Source organism: Anomaloglossus baeobatrachus, unplaced genomic scaffold, assembly GCF_048569485.1.
Source record: "Anomaloglossus baeobatrachus isolate aAnoBae1 unplaced genomic scaffold, aAnoBae1.hap1 Scaffold_384, whole genome shotgun sequence".
Lineage (NCBI taxonomy): Eukaryota > Metazoa > Chordata > Amphibia > Anura > Aromobatidae > Anomaloglossus > Anomaloglossus baeobatrachus.
Window position 1 is genome coordinate 262,028 of NW_027443182.1, and position 12,685 is coordinate 274,712.

The 12,685-nt window shown below is 47.1% G+C and overlaps 23 non-coding genes across 23 annotated transcripts; 16 read left to right on the plus strand and 7 right to left on the minus strand.

The window, feature by feature from the left end:
* Nucleotides 1–615: 615 nt before the first annotated feature.
* On the plus strand, nt 616–688 carry TRNAA-AGC (transfer RNA alanine (anticodon AGC)). The gene has a single exon. It is a non-coding gene; the product is annotated as a tRNA-Ala (tRNA).
* Nucleotides 689–794: 106 nt separating this feature from the next.
* On the plus strand, nt 795–880 carry TRNAY-GUA (transfer RNA tyrosine (anticodon GUA)). The gene is given in 2 exon segments: nt 795–831; nt 845–880. It is a non-coding gene; the product is annotated as a tRNA-Tyr (tRNA).
* Nucleotides 881–1,307: 427 nt separating this feature from the next.
* TRNAN-GUU (transfer RNA asparagine (anticodon GUU)) lies at nt 1,308–1,381 on the minus strand. The gene has a single exon. It is a non-coding gene; the product is annotated as a tRNA-Asn (tRNA).
* An 840-nt stretch (nt 1,382–2,221) lies between these two features.
* Nucleotides 2,222–2,294, plus strand: TRNAA-AGC (transfer RNA alanine (anticodon AGC)). Its single transcript has one exon. It is a non-coding gene; the product is annotated as a tRNA-Ala (tRNA).
* A 106-nt stretch (nt 2,295–2,400) lies between these two features.
* TRNAY-GUA (transfer RNA tyrosine (anticodon GUA)) lies at nt 2,401–2,486 on the plus strand. The gene is given in 2 exon segments: nt 2,401–2,437; nt 2,451–2,486. It is a non-coding gene; the product is annotated as a tRNA-Tyr (tRNA).
* A 1,337-nt stretch (nt 2,487–3,823) lies between these two features.
* Nucleotides 3,824–3,896, plus strand: TRNAA-AGC (transfer RNA alanine (anticodon AGC)). The gene has a single exon. It is a non-coding gene; the product is annotated as a tRNA-Ala (tRNA).
* Nucleotides 3,897–4,002: 106 nt separating this feature from the next.
* TRNAY-GUA (transfer RNA tyrosine (anticodon GUA)) lies at nt 4,003–4,088 on the plus strand. The gene is given in 2 exon segments: nt 4,003–4,039; nt 4,053–4,088. It is a non-coding gene; the product is annotated as a tRNA-Tyr (tRNA).
* A 427-nt stretch (nt 4,089–4,515) lies between these two features.
* Nucleotides 4,516–4,589, minus strand: TRNAN-GUU (transfer RNA asparagine (anticodon GUU)). The gene has a single exon. It is a non-coding gene; the product is annotated as a tRNA-Asn (tRNA).
* An 839-nt stretch (nt 4,590–5,428) lies between these two features.
* TRNAA-AGC (transfer RNA alanine (anticodon AGC)) lies at nt 5,429–5,501 on the plus strand. Its single transcript has one exon. It is a non-coding gene; the product is annotated as a tRNA-Ala (tRNA).
* A 106-nt stretch (nt 5,502–5,607) lies between these two features.
* On the plus strand, nt 5,608–5,693 carry TRNAY-GUA (transfer RNA tyrosine (anticodon GUA)). Its single transcript is given in 2 exon segments — nt 5,608–5,644; nt 5,658–5,693. It is a non-coding gene; the product is annotated as a tRNA-Tyr (tRNA).
* Nucleotides 5,694–6,120: 427 nt separating this feature from the next.
* On the minus strand, nt 6,121–6,194 carry TRNAN-GUU (transfer RNA asparagine (anticodon GUU)). Its single transcript has one exon. It is a non-coding gene; the product is annotated as a tRNA-Asn (tRNA).
* Nucleotides 6,195–7,026: 832 nt separating this feature from the next.
* Nucleotides 7,027–7,099, plus strand: TRNAA-AGC (transfer RNA alanine (anticodon AGC)). Its single transcript has one exon. It is a non-coding gene; the product is annotated as a tRNA-Ala (tRNA).
* Nucleotides 7,100–7,205: 106 nt separating this feature from the next.
* On the plus strand, nt 7,206–7,291 carry TRNAY-GUA (transfer RNA tyrosine (anticodon GUA)). Its single transcript is given in 2 exon segments — nt 7,206–7,242; nt 7,256–7,291. It is a non-coding gene; the product is annotated as a tRNA-Tyr (tRNA).
* Nucleotides 7,292–7,718: 427 nt separating this feature from the next.
* TRNAN-GUU (transfer RNA asparagine (anticodon GUU)) lies at nt 7,719–7,792 on the minus strand. The gene has a single exon. It is a non-coding gene; the product is annotated as a tRNA-Asn (tRNA).
* An 833-nt stretch (nt 7,793–8,625) lies between these two features.
* On the plus strand, nt 8,626–8,698 carry TRNAA-AGC (transfer RNA alanine (anticodon AGC)). Its single transcript has one exon. It is a non-coding gene; the product is annotated as a tRNA-Ala (tRNA).
* Nucleotides 8,699–8,804: 106 nt separating this feature from the next.
* On the plus strand, nt 8,805–8,890 carry TRNAY-GUA (transfer RNA tyrosine (anticodon GUA)). The gene is given in 2 exon segments: nt 8,805–8,841; nt 8,855–8,890. It is a non-coding gene; the product is annotated as a tRNA-Tyr (tRNA).
* A 427-nt stretch (nt 8,891–9,317) lies between these two features.
* TRNAN-GUU (transfer RNA asparagine (anticodon GUU)) lies at nt 9,318–9,391 on the minus strand. Its single transcript has one exon. It is a non-coding gene; the product is annotated as a tRNA-Asn (tRNA).
* Nucleotides 9,392–10,232: 841 nt separating this feature from the next.
* Nucleotides 10,233–10,305, plus strand: TRNAA-AGC (transfer RNA alanine (anticodon AGC)). Its single transcript has one exon. It is a non-coding gene; the product is annotated as a tRNA-Ala (tRNA).
* Nucleotides 10,306–10,411: 106 nt separating this feature from the next.
* Nucleotides 10,412–10,497, plus strand: TRNAY-GUA (transfer RNA tyrosine (anticodon GUA)). The gene is given in 2 exon segments: nt 10,412–10,448; nt 10,462–10,497. It is a non-coding gene; the product is annotated as a tRNA-Tyr (tRNA).
* A 427-nt stretch (nt 10,498–10,924) lies between these two features.
* On the minus strand, nt 10,925–10,998 carry TRNAN-GUU (transfer RNA asparagine (anticodon GUU)). The gene has a single exon. It is a non-coding gene; the product is annotated as a tRNA-Asn (tRNA).
* An 833-nt stretch (nt 10,999–11,831) lies between these two features.
* TRNAA-AGC (transfer RNA alanine (anticodon AGC)) lies at nt 11,832–11,904 on the plus strand. The gene has a single exon. It is a non-coding gene; the product is annotated as a tRNA-Ala (tRNA).
* Nucleotides 11,905–12,010: 106 nt separating this feature from the next.
* On the plus strand, nt 12,011–12,096 carry TRNAY-GUA (transfer RNA tyrosine (anticodon GUA)). Its single transcript is given in 2 exon segments — nt 12,011–12,047; nt 12,061–12,096. It is a non-coding gene; the product is annotated as a tRNA-Tyr (tRNA).
* Nucleotides 12,097–12,523: 427 nt separating this feature from the next.
* TRNAN-GUU (transfer RNA asparagine (anticodon GUU)) lies at nt 12,524–12,597 on the minus strand. Its single transcript has one exon. It is a non-coding gene; the product is annotated as a tRNA-Asn (tRNA).
* Between the last annotated feature and the right edge of the window lie 88 nt (nt 12,598–12,685).

The window sequence follows — 12,685 nt, forward strand, 5'->3', positions numbered from 1 at the left end:
CAATTCTCCTCAAGGTAGCAGCATCCAGCAGCAGAGTGGCGCAGCGGAAGCGTGCTGGGCCCATAACCCAGAGGTCGATGGATCGAAACCATCCTCTGCTATGAGATCATTTTCATAGAAGTCGCCAAATCTCTTCTGTCAACACAAACGCGTTTCTGATCAAAAATATAAACCAAAGGCCCAAATCCCTGCTCATCACATGCTGATGGAAAAAGAAGAATTCCCCACGTCACAGCATTTCCTATAGCCCGGGTGTTTTTCAGCCCCACAGCCAAAAAGACCAATGGCTCTGCATGCGTATTTGCTGCGTCGCAACTTTCTTCTCCAAATTATTAAGGCTTTTTTCATGCCTTACCACTCAGTTCTGCACATATGTGCAAAGGGTTTGCTTGGAAGAGGTGTGCATGTATTCATAAGCCCCCCGTCACCCTATAAACTCCTCCGATGATCTTCTACTATGGCAAAATGGTATCCGCACTTAAAAAAAAAAAAAAAAAAAAAAAGCGATCTACTTTTAGAAATCAGTTGCCATGTAACAATGCAACGTCACACCTGACTTTATGTGAAAGCCACCACAGGGTGTGGGAAGAAAGTAAAGGCAAGTCTACCATGCCAGGGGGATTAGCTCAAGTGGTAGAGCGCTCGCTTAGCATGCGAGAGGTAGCGGGATCGATGCCCGCATTCTCCAAAGCTGATTTTGTTTTTTTCACATGGTAGTCGAGAGTTTCTTTTTACCTCATGCTCAAGGCTCCAACAGCTAAAACTAGGAGGCTTTCAAGCATGAGCAAAACATGCCTTCGATAGCTCAGCTGGTAGAGCGGAGGACTGTAGCAGTAAATCAGCAATCCTTAGGTCGCTGGTTCAATTCCGGCTCGAAGGAATTTTTTGTGAATTCTATCGGATGGTTCATCCTCCTGGTCAACACAGCCCAGGTATGCTCCTTCTGTCCATCTACAACAGGTCTTTTAGAAAGGTTTCCTCCGTTGTACCCGAGGAGGTCAAAACAAAGGCAGAGAGCAACAGAGATTTACTTGTTGGGAGAGCAGCTCAGCTGAAAACCAACATGGAATCTTTTCCACCCATAACATGCGATGCCAGCAAAAGAGACCATGGTTCCTGGGAAAACACGGCTAAGCTCCTTCCCTCTATCGACAAAGAGCTCTTTTAGAAAGGTCTCTTCTGTAGTATCTAGGGAGTTCAAAAGGGAGGTAGCGAGCAAGCAACAGGGCTTTTTATTGGAAGAGCAGATGAAAGCCAACGTGGAATCTTCTTCCCCCGTAGCATGCTACTCAAGCAAAAGTGGCCCACGTCCCTGGGTGGGCTTGAACCACCAACCTTTCGGTTAACAGCCGAACGCGCTAACCGATTGCGCCACAGAGACGCAGATGTCTGGCCTTTCCACGGGAACTCCCAGCCAGGCCAGGCGCAGGTTCCTCAGGGGAACCTTTGAACATAATATGACAAAAAGAAATCAGCAAAAACAAAGAGACAATTGCCGGTGCTCAGTAGAGCTCAAGTTGCCGACAATAAGATCCTGCTGTCGGATTCCATCCCATAGACACCCTCCCTTCTAGTCACTTTTCAAAAGTCAGTCGATAAGTACAATTCTCCTCAAGGTAGCAGCATCCAGCAGCAGAGTGGCGCAGCGGAAGCGTGCTGGGCCCATAACCCAGAGGTCGATGGATCGAAACCATCCTCTGCTATGAGATCATTTTCATAGAAGTCGCCAAATCTCTTCTGTCAACACAAACGCGTTTCTGATCAAAAATATAAACCAAAGGCCCAAATCCCTGCTCATCACATGCTGATGGAAAAAGAAGAATTCCCCACGTCACAGCATTTCCTATAGCCCGGGTGTTTTTCAGCCCCACAGCCAAAAAGACCAATGGCTCTGCATGCGTATTTGCTGCGTCGCAACTTTCTTCTCCAAATTATTAAGGCTTTTTTCATGCCTTACCACTCAGTTCTGCACATATGTGCAAAGGGTTTGCTTGGAAGAGGTGTGCATGTATTCATAAGCCCCCCGTCACCCTATAAACTCCTCCGATGATCTTCTACTATGGCAAAATGGTATCCGCACTTAAAAAAAAAAAAAAAAAAAAAAAAAAAGCGATCTACTTTTAGAAATCAGTTGCCATGTAACAATGCAACGTCACACCTGACTTTATGTGAAAGCCACCACAGGGTGTGGGAAGAAAGTAAAGGCAAGTCTACCATGCCAGGGGGATTAGCTCAAGTGGTAGAGCGCTCGCTTAGCATGCGAGAGGTAGCGGGATCGATGCCCGCATTCTCCAAAGCTGATTTTGTTTTTTTCACATGGTAGTCGAGAGTTTCTTTTTACCTCATGCTCAAGGCTCCAACAGCTAAAACTAGGAGGCTTTCAAGCATGAGCAAAACGTGCCTTCGATAGCTCAGCTGGTAGAGCGGAGGACTGTAGCAGTAAATCAGCAATCCTTAGGTCGCTGGTTCAATTCCGGCTCGAAGGAATTTTTTGTGAATTCTATCGGATGGTTCATCCTCCTGGTCAACACAGCCCAGGTATGCTCCTTCAGTCCATCTAAAACAGGTCTTTTAGAAAGGTTTCCTCCGTTGTACCCGAGGAGGTCAAAACAAAGGCAGAGAGCAACAGAGATTTACTTGTTGGGAGAGCAGCTCAGCTGAAAACCAACATGGAATCTTTTCCACCCATAACATGCGATGCCAGCAAAAGAGACCATGGTTCCTGGGAAAGCACGGCTAAGCTCCTTCCCTCTATCGACAAAGAGCTCTTTTAGAAAGGTCTCTTCTGTAGTATCTAGGGAGTTCAAAAGGTAGATAGCGAGCAAGCAACAGGGCTTTTTATTGGAAGAGCAGATGAAAGCCAACGTGGAATCTTCTTCCCCCGTAGCATGCTACTCAAGCAAAAGTGGCCCATGTCCCTGGGTGGGCTTGAACCACCAACCTTTCGGTTAACAGCCGAACGCGCTAACCGATTGCACCACAGAGACGCAGATGTCTGGCCTTTCCACGGGAACTCCCAGCCCGGCCAGGCGCAGGTTCCTCAGGGGAACCTTTGAACATAATATGACAAAAAGAAATCAGCAAAAACAAAGAGACAATTGCCTGTGCTCAGTAGAGCTCAAGTTGCCGACAATAAGATCCTGCTGTCGGATTCCATCCCATAGACACCCTCCCTTCTAGTCACTTTTCAAAAGTCAGTCGATAAGTACAATTCTCCTCAAGGTAGCAGCATCCAGCAGCAGAGTGGCGCAGCGGAAGCGTGCTGGGCCCATAACCCAGAGGTCGATGGATCGAAACCATCCTCTGCTATGAGATCATTTTCATAGAAGTCGCCAAATCTCTTCTGTCAACACAAACGCGTTTCTGATCAAAAATATAAACCAAAGGCCCAAATCCCTGCTCATCACATGCTGATGGAAAAAGAAGAATTCCCCACGTCACAGCATTTCCTATAGCCCGGGTGTTTTTCAGCCCCACAGCCAAAAAGACCAATGGCTCTGCATGCGTATTTGCTGCGTCGCAACTTTCTTCTCCAAATTATTAAGGCTTTTTTCATGCCTTACCACTCAGTTCTGCACATATGTGCAAAGGGTTTGCTTGGAAGAGGTGTGCATGTATTCATAAGCCCCCCGTCACCCTATAAACTCCTCCGATGATCTTCTACTATGGCAAAATGGTATCCGCACTTAAAAAAAAAAAAAAAAAAAAAAAGCGATCTACTTTTAGAAATCAGTTGCCATGTAACAATGCAACGTCACACCTGACTTTATGTGAAAGCCACCACAGGGTGTGGGAAGAAAGTAAAGGCAAGTCTACCATGCCAGGGGGATTAGCTCAAGTGGTAGAGCGCTCGCTTAGCATGCGAGAGGTAGCGGGATCGATGCCCGCATTCTCCAAAGCTGATTTTGTTTTTTTCACATGGTAGTCGAGAGTTTCTTTTTACCTCATGCTCAAGGCTCCAACAGCTAAAACTAGGAGGCTTTCAAGCATGAGCAAAACATGCCTTCGATAGCTCAGCTGGTAGAGCGGAGGACTGTAGCAGTAAATCAGCAATCCTTAGGTCGCTGGTTCAATTCCGGCTCGAAGGAATTTTTTGTGAATTCTATCGGATGGTTCATCCTCCTGGTCAACACAGCCCAGGTATGCTCCTTCTGTCCATCTACAACAGGTCTTTTAGAAAGGTTTCCTCCGTTGTACCCGAGGAGGTCAAAACAAAGGCAGAGAGCAACAGAGATTTACTTGTTGGGAGAGCAGCTCAGCTGAAAACCAACATGGAATCTTTTCCACCCATAACATGCGATGCCAGCAAAAGAGACCATGGTTCCTGGGAAAACACGGCTAAGCTCCTTCCCTCTATCGACAAAGAGCTCTTTTAGAAAGGTCTCTTCTGTAGTATCTAGGGAGTTCAAAAGGGAGGTAGCGAGCAAGCAACAGGGCTTTTTATTGGAAGAGCAGATGAAAGCCAACGTGGAATCTTCTTCCCCCGTAGCATGCTACTCAAGCAAAAGTGGCCCACGTCCCTGGGTGGGCTTGAACCACCAACCTTTCGGTTAACAGCCGAACGCGCTAACCGATTGCGCCACAGAGACGCAGATGTCTGGCCTTTCCACGGGAACTCCCAGCCAGGCCAGGCGCAGGTTCCTCAGGGGAACCTTTGAACATAATATGACAAAAAGAAATCAGCAAAAACAAAGAGACAATTGCCGGTGCTCAGTAGAGCTCAAGTTGCCGACAATAAGATCCTGCTGTCGGATTCCATCCCATAGACACCCTCCCTTCTAGTCACTTTTCAAAAGTCAGTCGATAAGTACAATTCTCCTCAAGGTAGCAGCATCCAGCAGCAGAGTGGCGCAGCGGAAGCGTGCTGGGCCCATAACCCAGAGGTCGATGGATCGAAACCATCCTCTGCTATGAGATCATTTTCATAGAAGTCGCCAAATCTCTTCTGTCAACACAAACGCGTTTCTGATCAAAAATATAAACCAAAGGCCCAAATCCCTGCTCATCACATGCTGATGGAAAAAGAAGAATTCCCCACGTCACAGCATTTCCTATAGCCCGGGTGTTTTTCAGCCCCACAGCCAAAAAGACCAATGGCTCTGCATGCGTATTTGCTGCGTCGCAACTTTCTTCTCCAAATTATTAAGGCTTTTTTCATGCCTTACCACTCAGTTCTGCACATATGTGCAAAGGGTTTGCTTGGAAGAGGTGTGCATGTATTCATAAGCCCCCCGTCACCCTATAAACTCCTCCGATGATCTTCTACTATGGCAAAATGGTATCCGCACTTAAAAAAAAAAAAAAAAAAAAAAAAAAGCGATCTACTTTTAGAAATCAGTTGCCATGTAACAATGCAACGTCACACCTGACTTTATGTGAAAGCCACCACAGGGTGTGGGAAGAAAGTAAAGGCAAGTCTACCATGCCAGGGGGATTAGCTCAAGTGGTAGAGCGCTCGCTTAGCATGCGAGAGGTAGCGGGATCGATGCCCGCATTCTCCAAAGCTGATTTTGTTTTTTTCACATGGTAGTCGAGAGTTTCTTTTTACCTCATGCTCAAGGCTCCAACAGCTAAAACTAGGAGGCTTTCAAGCATGAGCAAAACATGCCTTCGATAGCTCAGCTGGTAGAGCGGAGGACTGTAGCAGTAAATCAGCAATCCTTAGGTCGCTGGTTCAATTCCGGCTCGAAGGAATTTTTTGTGAATTCTATCGGATGGTTCATCCTCCTGGTCAACACAGCCCAGGTATGCTCCTTCTGTCCATCTACAACAGGTCTTTTAGAAAGGTTTCCTCCGTTGTACCCGAGGAGGTCAAAACAAAGGCAGAGAGCAACAGAGATTTACTTGTTGGGAGAGCAGCTCAGCTGAAAACCAACATGGAATCTTTTCCACCCATAACATGCGATGCCAGCAAAAGAGACCATGGTTCCTGGGAAAACACGGCTAAGCTCCTTCCCTCTATCGACAAAGAGCTCTTTTAGAAAGGTCTCTTCTGTAGTATCTAGGGAGTTCAAAAGGGAGGTAGCGAGCAAGCAACAGGGCTTTTTATTGGAAGAGCAGATGAAAGCCAACGTGGAATCTTCTTCCCCCGTAGCATGCTACTCAAGCAAAAGTGGCCCACGTCCCTGGGTGGGCTTGAACCACCAACCTTTCGGTTAACAGCCGAACGCGCTAACCGATTGCGCCACAGAGACGCAGATGTCTGGCCTTTCCACGGGAACTCCCAGCCAGGCCAGGCGCAGGTTCCTCAGGGGAACCTTTGAACATAATATGACAAAAAGAAATCAGCAAAAACAAAGAGACAATTGCCGGTGCTCAGTAGAGCTCAAGTTGCCGACAATAAGATCCTGCTGTCGGATTCCATCCCATAGACACCCTCCCTTCTAGTCACTTTTCAAAAGTCAGTCGATAAGTACAATTCTCCTCAAGGTAGCAGCATCCAGCAGCAGAGTGGCGCAGCGGAAGCGTGCTGGGCCCATAACCCAGAGGTCGATGGATCGAAACCATCCTCTGCTATGAGATCATTTTCATAGAAGTCGCCAAGTCTCTTCTGTCAACACAAACGCGTTTCTGATCAAAAATATAAACCAAAGGCCCAAATCCCTGCTCATCACATGCTGATGGAAAAAGAAGAATTCCCCACGTCACAGCATTTCCTATAGCCCGGGTGTTTTTCAGCCCCACAGCCAAAAAGACCAATGGCTCTGCATGCGTATTTGCTGCGTCGCAACTTTCTTCTCCAAATTATTAAGGCTTTTTTCATGCCTTACCACTCAGTTCTGCACATATGTGCAAAGGGTTTGCTTGGAAGAGGTGTGCATGTATTCATAAGCCCCCCGTCACCCTATAAACTCCTCCGATGATCTTCTACTATGGCAAAATGGTATCCGCACTTAAAAAAAAAAAAAAAAAAAGCGATCTACTTTTAGAAATCAGTTGCCATGTAACAATGCAACGTCACACCTGACTTTATGTGAAAGCCACCACAGGGTGTGGGAAGAAAGTAAAGGCAAGTCTACCATGCCAGGGGGATTAGCTCAAGTGGTAGAGCGCTCGCTTAGCATGCGAGAGGTAGCGGGATCGATGCCCGCATTCTCCAAAGCTGATTTTGTTTTTTTCACATGGTAGTCGAGAGTTTCTTTTTACCTCATGCTCAAGGCTCCAACAGCTAAAACTAGGAGGCTTTCAAGCATGAGCAAAACATGCCTTCGATAGCTCAGCTGGTAGAGCGGAGGACTGTAGCAGTAAATCAGCAATCCTTAGGTCGCTGGTTCAATTCCGGCTCGAAGGAATTTTTTGTGAATTCTATCGGATGGTTCATCCTCCTGGTCAACACAGCCCAGGTATGCTCCTTCTGTCCATCTACAACAGGTCTTTTAGAAAGGTTTCCTCCGTTGTACCCGAGGAGGTCAAAACAAAGGCAGAGAGCAACAGAGATTTACTTGTTGGGAGAGCAGCTCAGCTGAAAACCAACATGGAATCTTTTCCACCCATAACATGCGATGCCAGCAAAAGAGACCATGGTTCCTGGGAAAACACGGCTAAGCTCCTTCCCTCTATCGACAAAGAGCTCTTTTAGAAAGGTCTCTTCTGTAGTATCTAGGGAGTTCAAAAGGGAGGTAGCGAGCAAGCAACAGGGCTTTTTATTGGAAGAGCAGATGAAAGCCAACGTGGAATCTTCTTCCCCCGTAGCATGCTACTCAAGCAAAAGTGGCCCACGTCCCTGGGTGGGCTTGAACCACCAACCTTTCGGTTAACAGCCGAACGCGCTAACCGATTGCGCCACAGAGACGCAGATGTCTGGCCTTTCCACGGGAACTCCCAGCCAGGCCAGGCGCAGGTTCCTCAGGGGAACCTTTGAACATAATATGACAAAAAGAAATCAGCAAAAACAAAGAGACAATTGCCGGTGCTCAGTAGAGCTCAAGTTGCCGACAATAAGATCCTGCTGTCGGATTCCATCCCATAGACACCCTCCCTTCTAGTCACTTTTCAAAAGTCAGTCGATAAGTACAATTCTCCTCAAGGTAGCAGCATCCAGCAGCAGAGTGGCGCAGCGGAAGCGTGCTGGGCCCATAACCCAGAGGTCGATGGATCGAAACCATCCTCTGCTATGAGATCATTTTCATAGAAGTCGCCAAGTCTCTTCTGTCAACACAAACGCGTTTCTGATCAAAAATATAAACCAAAGGCCCAAATCCCTGCTCATCACATGCTGATGGAAAAAGAAGAATTCCCCACGTCACAGCATTTCCTATAGCCCGGGTGTTTTTCAGCCCCACAGCCAAAAAGACCAATGGCTCTGCATGCGTATTTGCTGCGTCGCAACTTTCTTCTCCAAATTATTAAGGCTTTTTTCATGCCTTACCACTCAGTTCTGCACATATGTGCAAAGGGTTTGCTTGGAAGAGGTGTGCATGTATTCATAAGCCCCCCGTCACCCTATAAACTCCTCCGATGATCTTCTACTATGGCAAAATGGTATCCGCACTTAAAAAAAAAAAAAAAAAAAAGCGATCTACTTTTAGAAATCAGTTGCCATGTAACAATGCAACGTCACACCTGACTTTATGTGAAAGCCACCACAGGGTGTGGGAAGAAAGTAAAGGCAAGTCTACCATGCCAGGGGGATTAGCTCAAGTGGTAGAGCGCTCGCTTAGCATGCGAGAGGTAGCGGGATCGATGCCCGCATTCTCCAAAGCTGATTTTGTTTTTTTCACATGGTAGTCGAGAGTTTCTTTTTACCTCATGCTCAAGGCTCCAACAGCTAAAACTAGGAGGCTTTCAAGCATGAGCAAAACATGCCTTCGATAGCTCAGCTGGTAGAGCGGAGGACTGTAGCAGTAAATCAGCAATCCTTAGGTCGCTGGTTCAATTCCGGCTCGAAGGAATTTTTTGTGAATTCTATCGGATGGTTCATCCTCCTGGTCAACACAGCCCAGGTATGCTCCTTCTGTCCATCTACAACAGGTCTTTTAGAAAGGTTTCCTCCGTTGTACCCGAGGAGGTCAAAACAAAGGCAGAGAGCAACAGAGATTTACTTGTTGGGAGAGCAGCTCAGCTGAAAACCAACATGGAATCTTTTCCACCCATAACATGCGATGCCAGCAAAAGAGACCATGGTTCCTGGGAAAACACGGCTAAGCTCCTTCCCTCTATCGACAAAGAGCTCTTTTAGAAAGGTCTCTTCTGTAGTATCTAGGGAGTTCAAAAGGGAGGTAGCGAGCAAGCAACAGGGCTTTTTATTGGAAGAGCAGATGAAAGCCAACGTGGAATCTTCTTCCCCCGTAGCATGCTACTCAAGCAAAAGTGGCCCACGTCCCTGGGTGGGCTTGAACCACCAACCTTTCGGTTAACAGCCGAACGCGCTAACCGATTGCGCCACAGAGACGCAGATGTCTGGCCTTTCCACGGGAACTCCCAGCCAGGCCAGGCGCAGGTTCCTCAGGGGAAGGAACCTTTGAACATAATATGACAAAAAGAAATCAGCAAAAACAAAGAGACAATTGCCGGTGCTCAGTAGAGCTCAAGTTGCCGACAATAAGATCCTGCTGTCGGATTCCATCCCATAGACACCCTCCCTTCTAGTCACTTTTCAAAAGTCAGTCGATAAGTACAATTCTCCTCAAGGTAGCAGCATCCAGCAGCAGAGTGGCGCAGCGGAAGCGTGCTGGGCCCATAACCCAGAGGTCGATGGATCGAAACCATCCTCTGCTATGAGATCATTTTCATAGAAGTCGCCAAGTCTCTTCTGTCAACACAAACGCGTTTCTGATCAAAAATATAAACCAAAGGCCCAAATCCCTGCTCATCACATGCTGATGGAAAAAGAAGAATTCCCCACGTCACAGCATTTCCTATAGCCCGGGTGTTTTTCAGCCCCACAGCCAAAAAGACCAATGGCTCTGCATGCGTATTTGCTGCGTCGCAACTTTCTTCTCCAAATTATTAAGGCTTTTTTCATGCCTTACCACTCAGTTCTGCACATATGTGCAAAGGGTTTGCTTGGAAGAGGTGTGCATGTATTCATAAGCCCCCCGTCACCCTATAAACTCCTCCGATGATCTTCTACTATGGCAAAATGGTATCCGCACTTAAAAAAAAAAAAAAAAAAAAAAAAGCGATCTACTTTTAGAAATCAGTTGCCATGTAACAATGCAACGTCACACCTGACTTTATGTGAAAGCCACCACAGGGTGTGGGAAGAAAGTAAAGGCAAGTCTACCATGCCAGGGGGATTAGCTCAAGTGGTAGAGCGCTCGCTTAGCATGCGAGAGGTAGCGGGATCGATGCCCGCATTCTCCAAAGCTGATTTTGTTTTTTTCACATGGTAGTCGAGAGTTTCTTTTTACCTCATGCTCAAGGCTCCAACAGCTAAAACTAGGAGGCTTTCAAGCATGAGCAAAACATGCCTTCGATAGCTCAGCTGGTAGAGCGGAGGACTGTAGCAGTAAATCAGCAATCCTTAGGTCGCTGGTTCAATTCCGGCTCGAAGGAATTTTTTGTGAATTCTATCGGATGGTTCATCCTCCTGGTCAACACAGCCCAGGTATGCTCCTTCTGTCCATCTACAACAGGTCTTTTAGAAAGGTTTCCTCCGTTGTACCCGAGGAGGTCAAAACAAAGGCAGAGAGCAACAGAGATTTACTTGTTGGGAGAGCAGCTCAGCTGAAAACCAACATGGAATCTTTTCCACCCATAACATGCGATGCCAGCAAAAGAGACCATGGTTCCTGGGAAAACACGGCTAAGCTCCTTCCCTCTATCGACAAAGAGCTCTTTTAGAAAGGTCTCTTCTGTAGTATCTAGGGAGTTCAAAAGGGAGGTAGCGAGCAAGCAACAGGGCTTTTTATTGGAAGAGCAGATGAAAGCCAACGTGGAATCTTCTTCCCCCGTAGCATGCTACTCAAGCAAAAGTGGCCCACGTCCCTGGGTGGGCTTGAACCACCAACCTTTCGGTTAACAGCCGAACGCGCTAACCGATTGCGCCACAGAGACGCAGATGTCTGGCCTTTCCACGGGAACTCCCAGCCAGGCCAGGCGCAGGTTCCTCAGGGGAACCTTTGAACATAATATGACAAAAAGAAATCAGCAAAAACAAAGAGACAATTGCCGGTGCTCAGTAGAGCTCAAGTTGCCGACAATAAGATCCTGCTGTCGGATTCCATCCCATAGACACCCTCCCTTCTAGTCACTTTTCAAAAGTCAGTCGATAAGTACAATTCTCCTCAAGGTAGCAGCATCCAGCAGCAGAGTGGCGCAGCGGAAGCGTGCTGGGCCCATAACCCAGAGGTCGATGGATCGAAACCATCCTCTGCTATGAGATCATTTTCATAGAAGTCGCCAAGTCTCTTCTGTCAACACAAACGCGTTTCTGATCAAAAATATAAACCAAAGGCCCAAATCCCTGCTCATCACATGCTGATGGAAAAAGAAGAATTCCCCACGTCACAGCATTTCCTATAGCCCGGGTGTTTTTCAGCCCCACAGCCAAAAAGACCAATGGCTCTGCATGCGTATTTGCTGCGTCGCAACTTTCTTCTCCAAATTATTAAGGCTTTTTTCATGCCTTACCACTCAGTTCTGCACATATGTGCAAAGGGTTTGCTTGGAAGAGGTGTGCATGTATTCATAAGCCCCCCGTCACCCTATAAACTCCTCCGATGATCTTCTACTATGGCAAAATGGTATCCGCACTTAAAAAAAAAAAAAAAAAAAAGCGATCTACTTTTAGAAATCAGTTGCCATGTAACAATGCAACGTCACACCTGACTTTATGTGAAAGCCACCACAGGGTGTGGGAAGAAAGTAAAGGCAAGTCTACCATGCCAGGGGGATTAGCTCAAGTGGTAGAGCGCTCGCTTAGCATGCGAGAGGTAGCGGGATCGATGCCCGCATTCTCCAAAGCTGATTTTGTTTTTTTCACATGGTAGTCGAGAGTTTCTTTTTACCTCATGCTCAAGGCTCCAACAGCTAAAACTAGGAGGCTTTCAAGCATGAGCAAAACATGCCTTCGATAGCTCAGCTGGTAGAGCGGAGGACTGTAGCAGTAAATCAGCAATCCTTAGGTCGCTGGTTCAATTCCGGCTCGAAGGAATTTTTTGTGAATTCTATCGGATGGTTCATCCTCCTGGTCAACACAGCCCAGGTATGCTCCTTCTGTCCATCTACAACAGGTCTTTTAGAAAGGTTTCCTCCGTTGTACCCGAGGAGGTCAAAACAAAGGCAGAGAGCAACAGAGATTTACTTGTTGGGAGAGCAGCTCAGCTGAAAACCAACATGGAATCTTTTCCACCCATAACATGCGATGCCAGCAAAAGAGACCATGGTTCCTGGGAAAACACGGCTAAGCTCCTTCCCTCTATCGACAAAGAGCTCTTTTAGAAAGGTCTCTTCTGTAGTATCTAGGGAGTTCAAAAGGGAGGTAGCGAGCAAGCAACAGGGCTTTTTATTGGAAGAGCAGATGAAAGCCAACGTGGAATCTTCTTCCCCCGTAGCATGCTACTCAAGCAAAAGTGGCCCACGTCCCTGGGTGGGCTTGAACCACCAACCTTTCGGTTAACAGCCGAACGCGCTAACCGATTGCGCCACAGAGACGCAGATGTCTGGCCTTTCCACGGGAACTCCCAGCCAGGCCAGGCGCAGGTTCCTCAGGGGAACCTTTGAACATAATATGACAAAAAGA